The sequence below is a fragment of the Muntiacus reevesi genome, chromosome 11 (genome assembly GCF_963930625.1).
Source record: "Muntiacus reevesi chromosome 11, mMunRee1.1, whole genome shotgun sequence".
Lineage (NCBI taxonomy): Eukaryota > Metazoa > Chordata > Mammalia > Artiodactyla > Cervidae > Muntiacus > Muntiacus reevesi.
Window position 1 is genome coordinate 21,079,919 of NC_089259.1, and position 22,125 is coordinate 21,102,043.

Consider the following 22,125-nt stretch of genomic DNA (forward strand, 5'->3'; position numbering starts at 1 on the left):
GGAATCATACCCACACCCACTGCCTAGTAAAGCGAAGTCTTAACCACTGGATCACTACAGATGTCCCCAGTCTAAAGCTATTCTTGTTTAGAAGTTGCTTAGCATATCTTTTCCATTCAGTGGAGAGCTTAAGTGGAAAGGGGGCTAAATGTGGGTATCTAGAAGCTGTATCAGTCTCATTTGTGCTCTGAAATTAAAAAAGAAAAAAAAAAAAAGAGGAAGAAGTGGCAGGAAGAGAAGGAGGAGGAGGAGGAAGAAGGAGGCAAGAGAAGGGGAAATACATACTCTTTTTCTGAATTCTTAGTTTTCTGTAAAGTTTACTTTGAAACATTCCAGTCTCGCCTCTCAGCTGAATGGTGAGAAAGAGGGTGTTCAACGCAACTGATAATCAAGTAAGGAAATTGGCAAGTAATATAGTGACCAATTGTTTGGTGGCTTCTGAGAGAGGAAGGAAAGTATTCAGGATGATGTCAACACATAACAAGTGTTCATAAATATTACCTGCTTTTATGATCATTGGTCATTGCTCAAGAACCAAAGGCAGCAGTGCAAACCTGATGTCAAGCCACTTGCTGACAAATTTAGTCATTCGTCTCTGACCAGGAGTCTCCTCTCTTCCGCCCACATCCTGAAACTGTGGCAGGCTAACTTGCTAGTTTGCAAGAAGGGTAAAAATCTCAGACCCTTCAGAGTTGATGATAACCCCTAGAGTCCCTGTTCCATGTAAGTGTAGATACACCCCCTTTATTCCTTATGGATTCACGATGCTCTGATGCTGGCAGCTTGCTTCAGCTACCACTTCTCTGTAGCCATGCGGCATCCACACCACTGCACAGGGCTTTCTCCCGTAATCTAGTCACAAACTTCCAACACCTGCTCAAGATTTTCAGGTAGGTCAAGTTCCAGACCAGTCCTACCCAAGCTCCCCCACAGTATCATCATATTAACCAAATACATTATAACCTAATCATTAACCACATTAATAATGAGGATTACCTGGCGTCAGATATCAATGGCTTCCCAGGTGGTGCTACTGATAAAGGATCTACCTGCCAATGCAGGAGATTCAAGAGACAAAGTTTCAATCCCTGGGTCAGGAAGATCCCCTGGAGAAGGGAATGTCACCCCACTCCAGTATTCTTGCCTGGAAAACTCCATGGAGGGAGGAGTCTCACACGTTACAGTCCATGGAGTCACAAAAAAATCAGACATGACTTGAGCATGCCCATACACACACAGAGAGATATCAGTATTTGGTTGACAAATGTCCACATTTGACACTTTAGTGCCGCGGGTGGTTTTGTTAAGAAAGGGCAGGAAACCAAGCTCTCTCTCTGACCACAGCATTCTGATTTGTCAAGCCATTCATGAAATGTGACAGAACTCAAAAATAGACATCAAGTCAGGGCCGGCCTCTGGGGCCACCCAGATAGCATGGAAAATGCAATCCAGTGATGGTAATTGAATCAAGAAGAGGGAACACTGCCATCATGATTTTGCCAGACATATTCCAGACTCTGCACAGAGTCTCCCGGACTGCTGGATGGGCGTCATACGAGCAGCCCTGTCATTATCATGTGAGTGTGTGCCTGCTGTGAGCTCAGTCATGTTCAACTCCCCAAGGACTGTAGCCTTCCAGGCTCCTCTGTCCATGGAATTCTCCAGGCAAGAAAACTGGTCAGGCCCTCCTCCAGGGGATCTTCCTGACCCAGGGATCGAACATGGGTCTCCTGCATTGCAGGCAGATTCTTTATCCCTTGAGCCACCTGAGAAGTACTTGTGTGCAAATTGCTTAACCATTAATGTTGGAACAATGATAGCTTTTATATTAATACTCATGAAGCTTACGTGTCCAAATGAAATTGCCACTCTCTCAGAGTTGGCTTCACATCTAATAGCCATACTTATCAAAAAGATAAGGATTAAATTAATTACAATTATAAAAAATAATGCCACATTCTGATGCCTCACCTTGTAAGTTACAAAGGACTTTTCACATTAGCTCATGTCATCCTCACAACTCTTTGAGACAAGTACTCTCTGCTCCATTTTATAACTTTTTAAAAAAGGTTTGCAGGTTAAGATTTATGCACTTTAATATATGTGTGTGTGCTTAGTCACTCAGTCTTGTCCGACTCTTTGTGACCCCATGGACTGTAGCCCACCAGGCTCCTCTGTCCATGGGATTCTCCAGGCAAGAATACTGGAGTGGGTTGCCATTCCCTTCTCCAGAGGATTTTCCTGGTCCAGGGATTGAACCTGGGTCTCCTGCATTGTAAACAGATTCTTTATCATATGAGCTACAGGGAAGTTCCTTAATATACGTGCATTTTGTATCAAAAATAAAAAATTGTCAGCCAATATCCAATCTAGTTAACGATATGTATGCTGAAGTATTTAGGGAAAAGGATACTAATCTTTGCAAAAGAACCCTGAAATCCATCAAAAAATGGAACAGATTAATGGATAGATGGAGGGTTAAATACATGAATAGGTATGTGATGAGAAAGTATGGTAAAGGTTCATGGCAAAGTCTAGATAATGGGATTATGGGTACTCACAGTAAATCTTTCTCAGCTTTGCCTTTGGGTTGAAATTTTTTTTATAATAAGTGTTTTAGGATTGCTGGATTCAGAGTCCAGAGTGCTGCAAACACAGCAGGGGAAGGAGAGGGAGGGATGACTTGAAAGCAGAGCACTGACATATGTATTAATACACGACCATGTGTAAAATAGCCAGCTAGTGGGAAGCATCTGCAGAGCAAGCGGAGCTCAGCTCGGAGCTCTGTGATGACCTAGAGGAGTGATTCACTTTACTGTACAGCGCAAACCAACAAACATTGTAAAGCAATTATCTTCCAATTAAAAAACCCAAAAGAAAATGTTTTGGGGGAAAATGGAGGCTTAGAGAGAAGAAACCTGCCTTTAGGTTACAGTCTGAGGCTGGGCTCAGAGCCAAATCCAGTTGATCTGATCCTAGTTCCCATGGGTCACAGGAATACTTAAGAAAATCATTATTATTCAGCGTTTAAAGGAAGACTACAGTACAGGTAAGTACTGAATTTGTGTTCAGTAAGAGCTATGCAAAACCAGGAGAAGCTCTACCATAGAAGGGACGCTATTTCAGTATGGAGATTGCCTTTTTAAACCTGCCTTGATCCAGCTCAGGGAGGCTTGCCCGCTTCCTGGCAGTCCCTTTGGGGTGTTTGACATTTCTGGTAATGATGCTGCCTCACGCAGCACTGCCTCCCCTCTGAAGGGAGTACGTTCAGAACTGAAGACACTTCTTCACCTGCTCTCAATGAGGAGAAAACTCTGCCCTTTAAAAAGATCCAAATGTCGCCTGAAGCCCAGTTAGGCAGATGACATTCAATGTTGACAGTATTATCTCTTTGTAAAGCTACCCAGTGAATACAGAGCATAAAAGGAGAGTTTTTTGTTTGGCTGGTTTTGTTTTTGTTTGATTAAACAGAGCTACACCTCTAAACTAACAATACTGTTTTTCTTGTATGCCACAAAAGGTGTCTCTGAGAACCAACTCATGGTTCCCTGGGGGAAGGGACAGTTAGGGAGTTTGGGATGGACATGTACACACGGCTGTATTTAAAATGGATAACCAACAAGGACCTACTGTATAGCACAGGGAATTCTGCTCAGTGCTGTGTGCCAGTCTGGATGGGAGGGGACGTGAGGGGAGAACGGATACATGTACATGTGTGGCTGAGTCCCTTTGCCTCCACCTGAAACTATCACAACACTGTTAATCAGCTATACTCCAACCTAAAAAGTTTTTTAAAAAACTAAAAATAAAAATTACCAAAAAAATATCTCTGAAACCTACACTGTGCCGGTATTTGGGGCTATAGCTGCATCTCATCCGTGACAGAACTTGCCAACTTTATAATAACAACATATTTAACATCTATCTCCTCCAATAGCCTGAAAACTTGCAGGGGATCCCGGAAGCTGTCTCACTCCCCTGACACAGGGTCTGTGGTTATATTTACAAGAAGAACAAATAGAAGAATGAGTTAAAGAATGACTAAGTAAATGAATGGGTTGATTAGGTTAACTAAGTTGAAAAACTGTGATCTTTTGACTGTATCTGGCCCAATATTTCTATTGGGATTTAATTGTTTTCAGTATCATATCCCAAGTGTTATGCTATGCAACCATTAAAAAGTAGCAAAACCACATAAAAAGGGAAAAAGTTTCCTATGAATTTCTTTGTTTTTAAATATCCATGACTAATTTGGGGTTAAAGTAAAGTAAAGTGAAGTAAAGTCACTCAGTCATGTCCGACTCTTTGCGATCCCATGGACTGTAACCTACCAGGCTCCTCTGTCCATGGGATTCTCCAGGCAAGAGTACTGGAGTGGGTTGCCATTTCCTTCTCCAGGGGATCTTCCCAACCCAGGGATCAAACCCAGGTCTCCAGCATTGCAGACAGACGCTTTACTGTCTGAGCCACCAGGGAAACCCTATAATTTGGGGTTACCATCCCTGAATTTTCCAAGTGTGCAATTGCGCCGTTTATGAACAGAATTCTTGTTTGTTTTTTTTCCTTATTCTTCACTACTAGTTACTAACAGGGCATCTCACGTACAGAGACAAGTACCACTGGCAAGCAGAGCCCTTTACGTCTTTCAACTTTCTCACCAAACACAACGGTAACTCTTGGGTTAAGTACACAAGATTTACTGTGTCCACAAATGAACATTTTATCAATATAAATTTAGTTTTATTAGTAAATGGATGTGAATATAAATGGATTTCTTCTCACGGTCTTCTAAGCTAGTAAAGCACTGGATCATGTTCTTGACTACTGGGATGAAGCAAAACAGTAGGGATAATAATATCTACCGTCCAGGTTGTGTGGGGATTACAGAAAACGCAGACCATCTGGCAGTCCAGGTTACGTGGCCCAGGAGCCCCATCCCCTCCCTGGACTCTGTCCTGCTCTAGACCACTGAACACGGCTCCTTTTGCTCACAGTCCTGCCCTTGCTCATGTGTTGCATGTGGATCTCGTTTCCTGGTTTAGCATGTCCAGTTCCTCATCTTCCTTCATCCCTGGCTCCCAGTGGGCCTTCCCGACTGACTACTGCTCCGGCCAGTCTGAGACGCAGCTCCTCCCCATCCTTGCACACCCACCCTTCCCTCCAGTGGGTGTCCCAGACCTCTCCCCACCAAGACCCCTCTGTGCTGCTGCCGCTTGACACCAGGGGCCAGGAACCCTTAGGATCAACAGTAAAAAACAGAAAGTAATAGTTACAGCAACACATCGAAGAGCTTTTAAAAAACATGAATAACTCCTTGACAGCAATTATCAGGCATTCCCCAAAGTACACAGGGCTTCCCTGGTGGCTCAGATGATAAAGAATCTGCCTGCAATGTGGGAGACCCAGGTTCAATCCCTGGGTCTGGAAGATCCCTGGAGAAGGGAATGGCTACCCACTCCAGTATTCTTGCCCGGAGAATTCCATGGACAGGGATGCCTGGTGGGCTACAGTCCATGGAGATCACAAAGAGTTGGACATGACTGAACGACGAACACATACTCATGCAAAGTACACAGCCTAACTGGACACCATTTTCCAAGAACCATCCCAGACCTGAGGTGCCTGAAAGCTTAATTCTACTTGTAATTCTCGGTGGCATTTTAGCAAATTTCTCCAGAGCCCTGTGTTTCACTAAAGCATATAGTAGTTTATCAATACACTGCAGATAAATGTTCACCCACTATTTCTAGGCAAGAGCTTGGTAATCTGTTTCCTTTATCATCATAGCTGCCGAAATGTTCAGGTAAAAGTTTGTACAATGTGGGAGAAAAGCCAATCTTCACTCGCTGAGGTTTCTAATATAACCATTTTACTTCCTTTACAGTTTATGTCTTATTTTATTTTTGTGCTATCACATAAAAGCAGTCACTTGGGGGTCTTGATTATATGTGTACTATAGATACAGTTTTTAAAAAAAAGTAATTTCCTTTTTTTTCTCTCTCTGAAGAAAGTACATCAAGGTCTTTGGGGTCTGAGTTCTGAAATTTTGCCTTTGGGGCACTTGGCAGTTATTTCCTGTTTCAAGGACTAGAGCTCTAAATAATTCCTTCCTCTAATCTCTGTTTGGAAATGCTTAGCACTTTGGGAGAAGGAAACAAGGAGATGAGCATGAAATAGGAGGGTGACTGGGGATTTGAGTTTTAATGAGAGGATGAGGACAAGGACAGGAGATGCCACGTTTCCAGGGCCTCCGGACTGGGAGACAAGACAGGGGACAATGAGAGGGGGACACATGTAAACGCGTGAAGACACCAGCCATCGCTCCTGCAGCCCAACGATCGTAGGACCTTGGAAAAGGGGTAATTGTGTGTACACCAAGGGTCTTGGTGCTAAAAACAACAGGAAGCATTTCCATGGTTGTTATTGTTGTTCAGTGGCTAAGTTGCGTCCAACTTTGAGACCCCCTGGACTGCAGCATGCCAGGCTTCCCTGTGCTTCACTATCTCTTGGAGTGTGCTCCTATTTATGTACATTGAGTCGGTAATGCTATCTAACCTCATCCTCTCTCACTCCCTTCTCCTCCTGCCTTCAATCTTTCCCAGCATCAGGGTCTTTTCCAATGAGTTGGCTCTTGGCATCAGGTGGCCAAAGTGCTGGAGCTTCAGCTTTAGCATCAGTCCTTCCAATGAATATTCAGGGTTGACTTCCTTTAGGATTGACTGGTTGGATCTCCTTGCAGTCCAAGGGACTCTCAAGAGACTTCCCCAACACTACAATTCGAAAGTCTTGTTCAAGACTGAAATAAAAGAACAAGCCACTGTAAGGGGTAATCTCTAAGATCCTCCTTAAACATCTGGACTGTGCAGACAGCTGCACAGGCAGACTACTTCTGAAGTTGATTGTAACAGTCACCAACTCCATCAACTAAGAACAAGTATCTTCCCTGTATTGCTGGGGCAATGAGCTGGTTTAATGATGGTGGGGAAGATACCCACATTAATATTTGATTTTGTATGTCTTACAAAATCTTGCTCAAAAATTTTGTTTGATATTGGGGGAGGGGGTAGCGGGGAAGGGAATCAAGATCCCTTTTTTTCAAACAGCTAAGTGGTTCACACTTACATAATTGGATTTGATCTTTTATTATATCCATACTATATGGCATAAACTAGCACACGATCCTTTTAGGAAATACACAAGTTAAAAATAATTAAAGGAGAAGTGTGTTTAAATGCTTTGCCTTTATTTCAGCTTATGAGGCTTAGTTTATATATATAGATATAATCTATAGTCCAATCTATTGATCTAGGACAAAATTCCACAAAATTCCACTCAGCCTTGACGTTTACTTTGTCAGCTAAGGGATAATAAAATTTTTTATTTCCGCCCCTATCTTTTTCCATCCTAACCTTTTCATCCTTAACCTTTTCCATCCCTAACTTCCATCCCTCAGTCTTTTTACTTCTAATTTTTTTTCCAATTATCCCTGTGACTTTTTTAGCTCACTGTTAATAACTTTAACTCTCTAGCTTAATACCCCAGCTTCAGAGTTTATATCTGAGATAAGGCATATGTCATTTCTTTCACTCTGTAGTAGCTCTCCCCCAAGAAGAAAAGACAGAAGAAAACTTTGTTCGTCTGTATTTGTTCTGTATTGTTTCTTCTAGACTTGTTCCTTGTTCTTTCAGTTAATTGATTTGTATGAGGATTTTGTGTTGAGAAATATCCAAACCAGGCATATTTCTAGAATTCATGTTGGATCAAGGCTCAGGTAAGCAAAATTAAGTTTATCAAGTGCTGCAACTGAAATTATTGGGATCATTATGGAGTTTACAAAAGTCGGTCTCATCAGACCTCCTGGTATGGTTTGAATGGAAAAGCCAACTTAGCAAAGGTTTCCCAGTGAGGTCCCCAAGGATGCCATAACCTTAGCAAATTAAGTGAATTCATCAGTATTCAGGGTCTGGTCCCGGGCCCTGTAGGTTTAGAAACCCAATGAATCAGAATATTAAGAGTAGATTATGCTCTCTGGAAAGACTCACATTAACTGGATTCCCAGTTACTGATGTATAATAACTAGAATGGCAATTTAGTAGCTTACAATGAAACATAAAGTAAAGAATCAGACAAGATTTTCTTGCTTGTTCATTTGCTCTCCTATAGACAAATCTACAAGGAAAGCCAGATTATTATCACGAAAAGATGAAAGTCAAACACAGGGAGCAAGTTAAAGGATACCCACTGATGCTGCCAAGAAGCCATTCACCTCTGCTGGACCCTGTCCCTGACACTGGGCTTGGCACTTCTCTCTAGTCCCCAGGTTTATGTTGGAAACCTTAGCCAGCATGCAAGTGACATTCTTTTCTCTGAACTCACAGGTAAAATCAGTATCTTTCTTTCTTTTTTAAATTCTGATTTTTATATACTGTTTACTTTAAGCAAGGAATTCAGAGGGAAAATAAATTTTAGCAGACATACACTTAAAGTCATCGAAAATACCTAATAAGCTAAAATTTGTTTTCTAAAAGGTACTGAGCCATGATGAATGTTTGGGCATCCCAGTACAATGGGATCCAAGTACCATGGTGGGACCAGAAGTCTAGAAGTCACTGGAGCCTAGAGGAGACACAGAATTAACACTGCAGTTTAATAACTGGCTGTCCCTCATGTCTGAGGCATACCCTGTTCTTCTGACTTTTGATATACTTGTTGTCATCTTGGGCTAAATTTCTTCTCACCCTTGCTTCACAGGTCTTTGTTGTACAGCTTCCCAATGAACCTGCTTACTGAGCAATATCCATTTAACTGTCCCTTTTGCATTTCTTTTGACCAGTTTTGTCCCTGGTTTATTATTTGTACCTCCTGAGCTTTATTTCCATAACACCTGACCTCTGGATGCCAACACCTTTATCCTGCATTATCCACCTGCCATTTTAGAATTTTACAAAACCGATTGATGGCAATAGTTTTTATTGAACTCCTTCATGCTCTACTGTTATTAAAGCAGTAACATTTATACTCAACCATGTATTTATAATTTTCAACTGCTAAAGGAATAGTTTTTGTTCAATTTAAAGCCTTAGAAATTTCAACTACAACTTTTCACAGGTTTAACATAATAATTATAAGCCTAATAACAGGCTATTTATGAAATCTGACCTTTCCTGAAAGTGACAACTTTTAACTTTCTAATAAATAAGTAAACTAATTAACCTAATAAATCAAAAACATTCGTTTTGAAACCCATTGAAAACAATTGTTGGTGGAACATAAAGGAGGCTGAGAATTACTGCACAAAGCATACAATTGTAGAATATTTCTTTGTTTCATTACTTTGTCAATTTTACTACAGAGACAAAAATAAAAGCAGAATCTATATAATCCCATGAGAAAAACACTAGATGCTGTCCACGTGCATCTGTGTGACATATTTTAAAGTGTTCATTATCAAATAACCAATATATCCACTAGCTTCCCAGGTGGCACAGTCATAAAGAATTCACCTGCCAATGCAAGAGACGCAACAGACTCAGGTTCAATCCCTGGAGGAGGAAATGACAACCCAGTGCAGCATCCTGGTCAGGGAAATCCCATGGACAGACGAGCCTGGTGATCTATGGTCCATGGGGTCACAGAGGGTCTTGGGCCCGACTGAGAGTCTGAGCACACAGAGGGATCCACTAGCTCATATTTTTTTTTAATAAACTGCAGTTTTCAAAAGTATGTGAGGCCCTAATGACTTTATCATAAAATTATTAAAAGTCTTGAAACTCTTAAGTGAAAGTAAGCACACCCCAATTCACCAATGTCAGATGGAACAGGTCATTTGTCTGATCTTTTTTGTGATGTTAAGTGAAGAAGAGTTGAGATTCAGGCAGAATTTGGAAAGAAAATTGCTCACCCAGTTAGAAGGCAGCAGCTCTGGCAGGCTCCCATCTAGGGCACACATACTTTCTTTGGATGTGTGGATATCTTAAATACAGTTTCCTTCAGATTTTAACCCGAGAGCCATACACATCTCTGAAGCTGACATGTTAGATGGATTTCCTGCTTGGATAATTTATAAACTTTGGAGGAGCCATCTTAGTAATGTTCAGCTTCATGGGGTAAGAAGACGGCAGAAAGAATTTTATCATTGATACTGTGTTTATCACCAGCACATCTGTACTGGATTCTTTCGTTTGGTCCCGCGGACCCACTCTCCATCCGTTTTCATTGATTCTGTATCAGGAAACTGAAAGGGCTGAACCGACATCAGCAGGCTCCCACTCTCTCTGGCTTCCAGTTGGGTCTGGCCCTCGGGAGGCAAGCTAGGGAGGTGAGAAAGGAGAGTGGAGTTTCTGCCGGTCCCGGCTCCCTCCCTCCAGTCCTGTTGGACCGCCTGCTCCACAGACCCGCTGGGCCTCCAGGGTCTGTAACCGCTCCCTCCTGGCGCCCCCCTGGGCGGTAAAAGCTTGGGAAGTCGCTAATCTCTTGGTTAAATCGCTGCTCCCTGACAACAACTTTGCATGCAGCCCTCTATCTCTTCTGATTGACCCGTCTGAGGGTCTCGTTCATTTCTTTCTGTAACTCTGACTGATGAAAATTTTATCTACATTGTGTCATACAAACCATCTTTATGGGGTCTCTTCTAAATTGTTGAAACTAGGATTGCATTATTAAGAATTAAACTGAAACTGTGGATGCTACCATAAAGAGTTAACACTCCTTTTTCTAAAGTGCAGGAATTTAGAGAGAAATGCCAATTGCCTAAAGACATCAGTTCTTCTTCATCCAAACTGTAATTAGACTTTGAATAATCTTTTTTGACATATAAAATCACGTCTTTTTAACGAAAAGAAGTCTTAGATTGAGTGCTTTAGACGTCAATAGGAGTAAAGAAGGGTTCTAAATTAAGACTTGAAACCTTTAAAACAGACAGGGGGAAGAGCCCAAAGTGTTAACCGATTTTTTTTTTTTTTTTTCATTACTTCTCCTAATGCTGTTATTATTATTAATAATAATAGATAACAACTATTGAATGCTTAGCTTATATCAGTGACCTGTTTTGGGTGCTTAACATATATTAGCTCATTAAACACCCTCAACAAATCTGTGAGGTGAGAATTGGTATTATCATCCTCACTTTACAAAAGAGGAAATGAGATGTGGAGAATTAAATAACTTACTCAACATAGTGCTATAGGTCACTGCCTTCGGTGGGTTTTAGACCATGCTAAACCATGGTTCTTGCCCAGAAGAATCACATGTACTGATACTTTTAAAAATTAAAAACCATTTTTATTACCACTCCTATATTGCTATCTGATTTCCAAATGTCCGTAGACCCAGACGAAAAAATCACTGAGTCTTGCAATTCTTTTTTTAACATGGAAGTTTGTTCCAAATCATAAATTTATTACCCTGAGAATTTCAGCAAAAGATGCTTACATTTCTGAACATTTCTTTCAAGAAATGCGTGCACACGTATTTTTTGTGTTGGGCTGTTGCCAGCACAATGGGAAAAAGCGGACTCTTAAACATCATTTCAAAGTTAAATTAATGGGAATAGCTTAATGTGAAAAAATCATCTTGCTTAAAATTAATTTGGGCACTCTGTACACGTGTGCTTAACAGTGGCAGTTTGTGAAACTTTTAGTCATGAAGCACGTTCTATTATAAAAGTACTAAAAAAGAATATATTGAGAGTATAAATCCTTAGAAAAGCTAAGCTGTGAATACATGTCTTTTTAATATGCTTCTATGTTTTAACCTAGTTACTCGAGTTATAGTCAGTGTATCAAAATCACTGATACCTCTGTGTAACTGTGGAAACATAATTAACTTTCCCTTTCAACCTATTTCAGGCAAATCATAAGCCAAAGATTTAACTTGAAAGCCAGATGATTACCAGCAGCTCAACTGCCTGGTGGTGAGATTAAAACTACACAATCAGAACTTATGTTTCCAGGTACTGGTGGTGACTAAGACAAATTTTTCTGCCAAAAGAGTTCTTGCTACTAAAAACAAGTAAAAGATATTAAACACACACACACACACAAGTTAGTATAAACATTCATTTTAAAATCCTTGTTATATCATCAAACTACTAAATATTATTGACAAATTTTGTTTTCATCCCAACATTTTGGTCACAGTGTAACTCTGAAGGTACTCACGTACAAATGCACTTATAATGACTCTATAGTGGAATAATGTGACTCTATATGGAATAAAGTGCTTAAGGAGACTAAGGCTAGAGTATTCAAGAGGATCTTGAGGATTATGTACTTCAGAAAGTGAGGTCAATAAAGATGAAATGATTAGCAAATTTATTAATGGAGTGCTGTTTTCTCCCATATTGATAACTACAATTATTCCCTGGTTTTGTTCAACCTTTTTAAATTTTCTGGTCTTTGGGGCTTTTCACTAAATGGAGATATTACTTGTGCTTGAAAATCTAAATCTGAATCAATACGTCCTGGTTGCAGGTAAGACATAAACTAATCACGTGCTCATGCTCAGATGTGTCCAACTCTTTGCGACCCCATGGACTATAGCCCATCAGGCTCCTCTGTCCATGGGATTCTCCAAGCTAGAACACTGGAGTGGGTTCTCATTTCCTTCTCCAGGTGATCTCCCCAACCCAGGGATTGAACTCTTGTCTCCTGCATTGGCAGGTGGATTCTTTAGCACTAGCACCACCTGGGAAGACAAGCTAATCATGTAAACTAATAAATGATCATTCTCACCAGCTTTCATCAGGCAAGTTTCCCGATTAATGATGTGTTCGTTGTTCTTCTCTATTTAACAACATTAGTTTCTTTTCCAACTTTGCACTAGAATATAATTAATGTTTATTCAGAGGTTCCAAATGTATGAACTCATTTATCCTAATAATGCCTCGGTGGGAAGAAAATGTTTCATTTCAACCATATTTCACCAATGACAGCCCAAGAGACAGAGCTAATGACTACCCAAGGTCAAGTCAAGGTCCACTGGCCAAATCTAGAGTCAGAATTCGTGGTCTCAGTTCCCAATTAATCTTTGGGAACAGTACTAAGATTGTGACAATGGTACCAAGAATGTATCAGGATTAGATGATCAGAGTTGCCAATCTTTAACCCATGTCCTTTAACACTCATTATTGAAAAAAAAAAATGTGAACTGAACTCTGCATGGACTTGGGAAATCTTTATTGGATTCATGATTTAACTATTGAATCTTTAACTTAATTCATCAATCACTAATCTCTGAATATCCATTGGAATCCCTGAATATTCACTGGAAGGACTAATGCTGAAGCTTAAGCTCCAATACTTCGGCCACCTGATGCAAAGAGCCAACTCATTGGAAAAAATCCTGATGCTGCAAAGACTGAGGATGAGATGGTTAAATAGCATCACCAGCTCAACGGATGTGAGTTTGAGCAAACTCCGGGAGACAGCAAAAGACAGAAAAGCCTGGTGTACTACAGTCCATGGGGTTGAGAAGAGTCGGACACAACTTAGCGAATGAACAGCAACAACAAAAACAAATCTGTTTTCGGTGCTTTTGTTCTGTATCTTCACATTTTTTTCCAAAATAGATGGATAAACACTAAGTGCTAAATCCATTTTTATTTTTTTGGAAGAAAAAAAATGAATGCTTGACACAACTTAATGAAAAGCAAGTATAGAAAACATCCATAAAAATCACAAAGTAAGTTAAACAACGTTCCCACCAACATAAAGTTGAGTTTAACTGAAACAGAGGGAGCTTGCAGAGGGGGTTTAAAATGTATATGCACAATGTCTTATTCCTTTAAAAAAAAAATTAGAGAGCAGAAACAAAAGAGCAAATCTACTCAATCTGATTGATGGGCTCTCTTGGTGTTTGTTGTATTATTTTGACATGTGAAATATTTAGTGTTTTAAAATTTTAGTAAAACAAAGTTTCTAAATTTCAGTAATGGGAAGATCACTTCTAAAGGACAAAAATTCACAAAGTTCTAAAACATGTCTGCAGACCTGGTTAGAGAAAACAATGAAATTGAGTACTTTCAGAAAGAATAAAATTTAAAACACAATTTGTTTTACCTGTCTGTTTCAGTGATTTATCTCTGCCTCTGGAGTTCAGCATACCAGAAGTGTGTCCTCATCTAATATTTGTAACTTGGGGGCTTGATTGCTACCTTATTTATACTTATTCCATTCTTGGGTAATTCTTAGGCCTCCAGGTCCTTTGGGTGCTCCCAATTAACTTGAATCTGTTCAATATCCCTTAAAAAATTTGTACAAATAAGAAAAGGATATTTAGGAACCATGAGCCTAGCTATCTGCTATTGTCAGCATTTTGACTGTGATATTTGGGAATTTTTAATACACAGCTTAAAGAAGAAGGAAGAGAAAAAGGTACAAAAAGGAGAAGTAGGAAGGACAGAATAGGAGGTAGAGAAGAATGAAAAAGAAAATTAAAGAAGCAGATGGAAAAGGAGAAGGAAGGAAAAAGGAAGAGGAGAGGAGAGAAAGTCAGGGAATGGAAGGGTGACAAGAAGAATAATCATTAAAAAAAAGTTAGTTATTTTTGGAGGCCAGATTATTTTATGGTAGAAAAAAGAAGACTGAGAAAAACTTTCCAGTCTTCTTTGTATATGTGCCAGTGTATAAAGGACTATTCTATACAGAATTGCCTACAGTCTTATAAACAAATTTTTAAAATGTATACCCACGTCCATCCGGTAGTTAAGACGCCACACTTCCACTTCAGGAGGTGTGAGTTTGATCCCTGGTCGGTGAAGTGAGGCCGAAAAACTTTTTTAAACACACATGCTCTGATATTTTCACCACTTGGACTCTACTTCCTAGCGTTAGTCACTCAGTCGTGTCTGACTCTTTGTGACCCCATGGACAGTAGCCCACCAGACTCCTATGTCCATGGAATTCCCCAGGCAAGAATACTAGGGTGGGTTGCCATTTCCTTCTCCAGGGGATCTTCCTGACCCAGGGATCGAACATGGCTCTCCCATACTCTTTACCCACTGACCCACTCTACTTCCTAGTAGAATGTAATACATGAAATCAGAATCCATCTCATTCTTTCTTCCCATAGATAAGTGTGTAAAGAACTATTTCCTCAATTCCAACAGGATTAGGAAATTAGCCAAAATTACTGATTGCTAAGAATACCATGCTGATAAAGTTAACATTTCAGAGCTGATAAAGTTAGGCTACGAGTCCCTTCTAAAACCCTGGCAGAGGACTCAGTAATGTGTTTACATGTCTTCTGTTTATGTAAAATTTGTAAAAGAGATTTTTGTATCCATTTTCTCCAAAAGGAACCCCGAAATTTGTCTGAGCTCCAGGCCCCACAAATTTGGATCTGTCATGGAGTAGGTTATTCAAGGAGACTGTCAAATCTGCTTTAGGAAATCTAAAGAAGAAAATTGTGCAAAATAGTTCTGGAAGCTCTTTATATGAGGTCCTGTCTGAGTACAAGGGGTGCTTAGAAACTTAGGGGACTTCTCAAAGTCTCTTCCAGTCCCTGGAGACTAGGACTATTTTTTTCAAGTCATGCAATCAAAAAGCTTATTTGTTATGAAGCAGTTTAAAATATAGGCTTGTATTATTACTTACCTCTGTTGCTCTATTTCCCACATTTTGAAGATGGAAAGCTAGGTAGAGATGGACAGACAGACATAGATCTCCAGGACACTTTCAAGTGCCTTCTCCTTTTCTATAATAAATTGTGCAATGTTTCAGTCTTTGACATTCCACTATAAAACCCCAACCAGAGAAAGCTTGAAATCCATAAGGCTGTATCAGGTATCACAGCATTGTGGTGGTACACAATACCTGGTAACACAATACCAGGACTACTATAATCCCAGATACCTGTGCTCAATGAGTGGGTGGTGATGAATAAAGTGAAAGGTTAAATACTTCCATTTACTTAAATGCTAAAAATGGTGTTCTAAGCAAGTGAACTTACTATAACCACAACAACCCTCAAACAATACTCTCATTAGCTACATCTTCAGGCTTAAAATAATTCACACAACTCTGGTGGGCATGGTTTTCAAGGAGAGGAAAGTAAAACCCAAAGGAAGCTGAGTTCTAGACCAGGGATGGCCAGAAAAAGGCACTAATCCAACTACTCCTATTTGCTATCGGGGGGCAGACATCAATAATCAATCACCAGATTCTTTTCCTACATTCCAGGGAACCATTACCAATTGATCCATGTGGACATGTGAAATAAAACTTAAGTGAATAAACCAGGTTTAGACTAAGAACACAGAGTGTTCAGGAGACAACAAGGAAATAGAATTACTGTCCCTTTCCCACTCCCACCCACTCAAATCTGGCACTACTGCTTCTTATTATGATACCTCTTTTCATATGACTTCATTCTCACAAAAACTCTTCTTCCAGAAAGATAAGGCATTTATCCAGTTTATGAGTAAAACCCCTCTCTTTCCTGGTGACACGTTGAGATGATGACTGAGAACCCTGTCTTCATGCTTGACTCTTCACTCCTGACCTCAGCAAACGTCTCCACTCACTCCCCTGGGGCCCATGCTCCAGGCGTGGACTCCTGCTTTCTCTGGCTCAACACACGGCTGGACACCATCTGTCTAAACATGGAATCCCTCAGCCCACATCCCCGCATTGCTCATGCTCTGCCTCTTCAACTGTCTGCGGCTTGGGCCTTGGCAAACACCAGAGGAAAACTATCCAGGGCTCTACCTGTGTTCTGAAGAGTGTTTAGCCATGGAAAAGGCAATATTTCATAACAAGTGGGCTTTTCATCTTCTTGGAGGAGGCATCCCTTTCATCACACTTCTGTTCTCAGAGCAACAGGTGAAGACACGGAGAAGGAAACTGATGACTTTGAAGGGGGAACTAATTAAATAATAGCGATGGATGTGTAAATCTGTCTTTTAGCTTAGAAAGTGCTTATAGGAAGTACTTGGCACTGCAAAATGGTGAGCAAGGAGTGGAGTTCCATGTTTCTCTCCTGTTCTTAAAGCTTCCCACAGCACAGGAGCCAGGGGTCACCACCCGTGGGCTATCTGGGGACACATTTTGTGACACCGTAAGCTTTTTTTTCCACACCTGGAAGCCAGAATTTTGAGAAATACCTACTTGTTTCCATTTTAGTGACTTTAGGCTTACAAACAGAACAGTGATCTCTAACCAACTCAACTAACTCAATCACTCAAAAGTAGGCAGTGATTGGTCAGAGCCCTTGCCCGCCCCTTCTAGCCACACCTCCAAACCCTGGACACAAACCCTGGACATGAGTAGGAAGCTGGGTGAGGTTGAGGGTGAGGGATGCTGACTGGGGGAAATGGGATGAGGGTCTTCCAGACAAACTCCCTTCTCAACAATCTTGCTGACTATTTCATTTCTTCATCAATTTATTTAGTTAATGTATATTTATTGCCTCCCTGACTCAGGCCTTCCCGGATGGCTCAAGTGCTAAGCAATCTGCTTGCCAATGCAGGAGCCCCAGGAGATGCAGTTTCAATCCCTGGGTTGGGAGGATCCCCTGGAGAAAAGCATGGCAACCCACTCCAGTATTCTTCCCTAGAGAATCCCATGGTCAGAGGAACCTGGTGGGCTACAGTCCCTGGGGTCACAAAGAGTTGCACATGACTAAAGCAACTGATCACTCAACTCAACTCACTAGTCAAGGCAGGGCCAGGGCTAAGTTCCAATTACTAAAATAAAAATAATTCTGAAAATTAGGTGTAGACATTCTTGCTTCTTGATCATGATACGTATATAGCAGGTAAGTACATACATATTCCTCATTCAACTCTGTGATACAAGTATTATTCTCATCTCTTACCAAGTGACAAAACAGAGACTCCAAGAGGTTAAACAGCTCAACCTATGTCGCAAGATTAAAATGTGGCCCAATGGATTTGAACCCAAGCCTGTCCTACCATACTGCCTCAACCATCACAAATGAGTGAAAGAAATGAACATATATATGCACGTCTGCCTGCTCAGTCACTCAGTTATGTCTGACTCTTTGTGACACTATGAAAGGCTCCTCTGTCCATGGGATTCTCCAGACAAGAATACTGAAGTGGGTTACCATTTCTTTCTCTGGGGGATCTTCCTGACCCGGGGATCAAACCTACGTCTTCTGCACTGCAGGCAGATACCTTACCGTCTGAGCCACCAGGGAAGCCCAAATATGTATGAATGTATGTATATATATACATGTCAAGGCTATGGTTTTTCCAGTAGTCATGTATGGATGTGAGAGTTGGACTGTAAAGAAAGCTAAGAGCCGAAGAATTGATGCTTTTACACTGTGGTGTTGGAAAAGACACTTTAGAGTCCCTTGGACTACAAGGAGATCCAACCAGCCCATCCTAAAGGAAATCAGTCCTGAGTGTTGGAAGGACTGATGCTGAAGCTGAAGCTCCAATTCTTTGGCCACCTGACGTGAAGAACTGACTCATTTAAAAAGACCCTGATGCTGGGAAAGATTGAGGGCAGGAGGAGAAGGGGACGATAGAGGATGAGATGGTTGGATGGCATCACCGACTCAATGGACATGAGTTTGGGTAAACTCTGGAAGTTGGTGATGGACAGGGATGCCTGGAGTGCTGCAGTCCATGGGATTGCAAAGAGTCGGACACGACTGAGTGACTGAACTGAACTGAATATATATATATATACACAATTGCCTTCAAAGTGATTAATGCTATCATGCAGGTGTGGGTTATCATGCTGTAGGAGAGTGTGGTTGAGAGTCACTTTTTGTTCAGGGACTTCTGACCCTCACTTGGTCCTTGTGAGGAGTAAAATATGGACGATTCCTAACTTAGGAATCAGAAGCACTGTTTCCTTATTTTATAACAGCACACAGTTGTCAAAGCAGCCACACCTGCCCAGGTTAATGATCTGCACCATGGTTTCAGTCTTAGACCACTTCAGCTCAAATGTCACCTCCATTAGATGGCTGCTGTGAGAAACTTAAAAGGACTGTCAATCCAGGAAACTCAACAGCATCAAAAAGCAAGTCACTCAAACAGAAATCTGGACTGAGTAACCATCACAATATCACTTTTACAAAGGCCATGGGAGAAGCAAGAATATCCCCTACTGAAACTTACGAGAATATAGGTGATCAATATTTTATTAAGTCTGCCAGGACAAACATATAAATAATGTTTTAAAGAACTGAACTATAGTAATGAATTTTCTTGGCCATGTTCATTTTAAAAAATGCATCAACATAATAAGAATAGGGACTCGGGAACTACCCTGGGGGGTCCAGGGGCTAAATCTCCAGGATGTCAAGGCACTGGACCCAGGCTTCAATCCCTGGCCAGGGAAACAGATCCCATGTGCTGCGACTCAAGATTCCACATGCTGCAAGGAAGATCAACGATTCCAAGTGCCACAACTAAGACTCAACACAGCCAAAATAAATAAATAAATAAACTTTTTTTAAAAAAGAAAGGGGACTCATACAAATAAATGGTCAACTAAATCCTTTTACTATCATGTTATCATTAGAAAATTCCTAACGCTGGAAGGTCTCCTCATCACTTTGTTTTCTTTCCCATACGTGGAGGAAAATGATAGCCAAGTAGGTGTTTTTCTGGGGACTAAGGTGAGACCTGTATACTGAGCACAGAACTCAGAAAGAAAAAAAAAAAAGCAGTGTATTTCTGTGAAAGGGCAAGCACAACATAGCCACTCAGTTCAGCTCAGTTCCGTCACTCAGGCGTGTCCGACTCTCCACGACCTCACGGACTGCAGCACACCAGGCCTCCCTGTCCATCACCAGCTCCCAGAGTTTACTCAAACTCATGTCCATTGAGTCGGTGATGCCATCCAACCATCTCATCCTCTGCCGTCCCCTTCTCCTCCCGCCTTCAATCTTTCCCAGCATCAGGGTTTTTTCAAATGAGTCAGCTCTTCGAGTCAGGTGGCCAAAGTATTGAAGTTTAAGCTTCAACATCAGTCCTTCCAATGAATATTCAGGACTGACTTCCTTTAGGATGGACTGGTTGACTCTCCTTGCAGTCCAAGGGACTCTCAAGAGTCTTCTCCAACACCACAGTTCAAAAGCATCAATTTTTAGGTGCTCAGCTTTCTTTATAGTTCAACTCTAACATCCATACATGACTACTGGAAAAACCATAGCCTTGACTAGACGGACCTTTGTTGGCAAAGTAATGTCCCTGCTGCTTAAAACGCTGTCTAGGTTGCTCATAACTGTTCTTGCAAGAAGTAAGCGTCCTTTAATTTCAATATAGCCATACCACTGCAAAATGAAAGTACCTGATTCCTAAAGGTTTGCTTTTCTATGCTGTCATCACGAGTCAAGGGATTCCTTGCTTAATCTCCATTCCACGTTCTCAGTTGGTACTTTTTGACTGGCAACATTTATTTTCCTTTTAGTCCTGGGAAAAAATAATAAAATAAAGGATCATATGTTTGTCCCGTGGGTGAATTGAATAAGGGCAGGGCGTCAAAGAGCACTCGCTGTAATTGGTTGCGCATCCGTCCCCGCTAGACAAGGGCGGGGCCAGGACGGAAGTCCAGCCTGTGGCTCACTCGCCGACGGAGCTGTGTAGCTAAATTGGCTTCACCCACATTCTCAGCCCGTTGACTCAGCTGCAGCTGTTTAGACATGGTCTGTCCCCACAGCAGGCGCCAGCCCGGGGCTCCTGCTAAATGGCTGGAGGGGCCGGCAGCAAAGCCACTCTCTGCCCCCTCCTCTAGTAAGAAAAGAGCCCGTGATCACAGGCTGAAACGGAGGGTTGAACTGAAGCAGTGTTTCTTTTTCCCAAGTGGAAAAACTGAATAACCCGTGTTTGTTTCTTGGCTATTTTAGGTAGGACAGAATGCTTACTATGAAGCTGATTTCACAACATTTTGGACACGTTTATACAATAGAAGCATTTCTTTGGAGACTGGGTTTTTTTTTTTTTTTTTTTTTTCTTAACAAAAGATTTTCCCCTCCCTCTAAATATTGATGGCTGACATCTGGGGTTTTCCCATATTTCCTCAGCCAAGAGTCTCATCCCAGCCCCACCAGTGGGTTACACGTGGTTCTTCCAAACCTTCCTGCTCAAAACTTTCCAGGCTCAGGACTTGTCCTTGAGGGACCTCACTCAGAACATTCTCTAGCTGAGCCATCCACAGGTCCACTTGACATATTTTGGCTCTCAGACCACCCCTGGTGTTGCAGGAAACCACAGCTAAGCACCCCGACCCACAGGTTATGAGGACTAGTTTGCACTCAGCTTCCTTCTCCAGTAGCTTGTCTATCTTTCCCTCATCCCCCATGTCCAACAGGCAAGCCTCTGCTCCTGCTGTGCAGAGGAGCCTGGCATGACAATATTTGCTTGACCCCCTTGCAAAATGGCCATCGTCCTAGACTCGACTTGACCTCAGAATTTCCCACCAATGCGATTCTGTCATTTACTTTCTGGTTTACAATCAAGAGTAAGAGTCATGCCTGAAATACACCTTGGTCCTCTGCAAAAAAACCTCAAAGTAACATTATCCTGGAACCTAAGTACATAATCAATCAAGAATAGAATATCAGAGAAAATTAAAATGGTAAAAAGAAGCTATAGTCGATGCTTCTTTTTCATTATCACGGCCTTGCTATCACAGAAAGAGATTATTTCATGAAAGAGTCATGTGGGCTGTGTCCTAGGATGGTAAATTGCACACTTTTTAGTGTTTATCTGATGGCATATTCTAGAATCTTTGATTAAAAGATGGTAGAAGAGATGTTACAGGTTATTAGCTAAGTTACTGCCAAATAAGGCATGTAAGGAGTTGCTAAGGAAGTCTTCAGAAAAAGTCGACAAGGAACATGTTTTGATTTTTGGGGGGTGCCTGACTCTAGTCGGAAAGAGTAAGTAGGGGCTTAAATTCGTTGGGAATGATCCATTACTGGCTCCTGTCCGTCCATCACACCTTATATCTAATCCAGTATGGTCCATGGAATTTTCCAGGCAAGAATACTGGAGTGGGTTTCTATCTCTGACTCCGGGGACATTTCTGACCCAGGGACTGAACCTGCGTATCATGCGTCTCCCGCATTGGTAGGCAGATACTTACCCCTGTGCCAGCAGGGAGGCCCTGTCCCGACTCCTCTGTGTCCACCACACCATAT

General features: G+C 41.4%; 1 long non-coding RNA gene across 1 annotated transcript in view; it reads right to left on the bottom strand.

Annotated features, from left to right (window-relative positions):
• The window catches only part of LOC136144294 (uncharacterized), an 84,264-nt gene extending 63,890 nt beyond the window's left edge, over positions 1–20,374 (bottom strand). The window contains exons 1-2 of the long non-coding RNA XR_010658519.1: positions 20,274–20,374; positions 15,594–15,693 (exon numbers count right to left, since the gene is read on the bottom strand). This is a non-coding gene — a long non-coding RNA (uncharacterized lncRNA). The remainder of the gene's footprint in view (positions 1–15,593; positions 15,694–20,273) is intronic.
• Between the last annotated feature and the right edge of the window lie 1,751 nt (positions 20,375–22,125).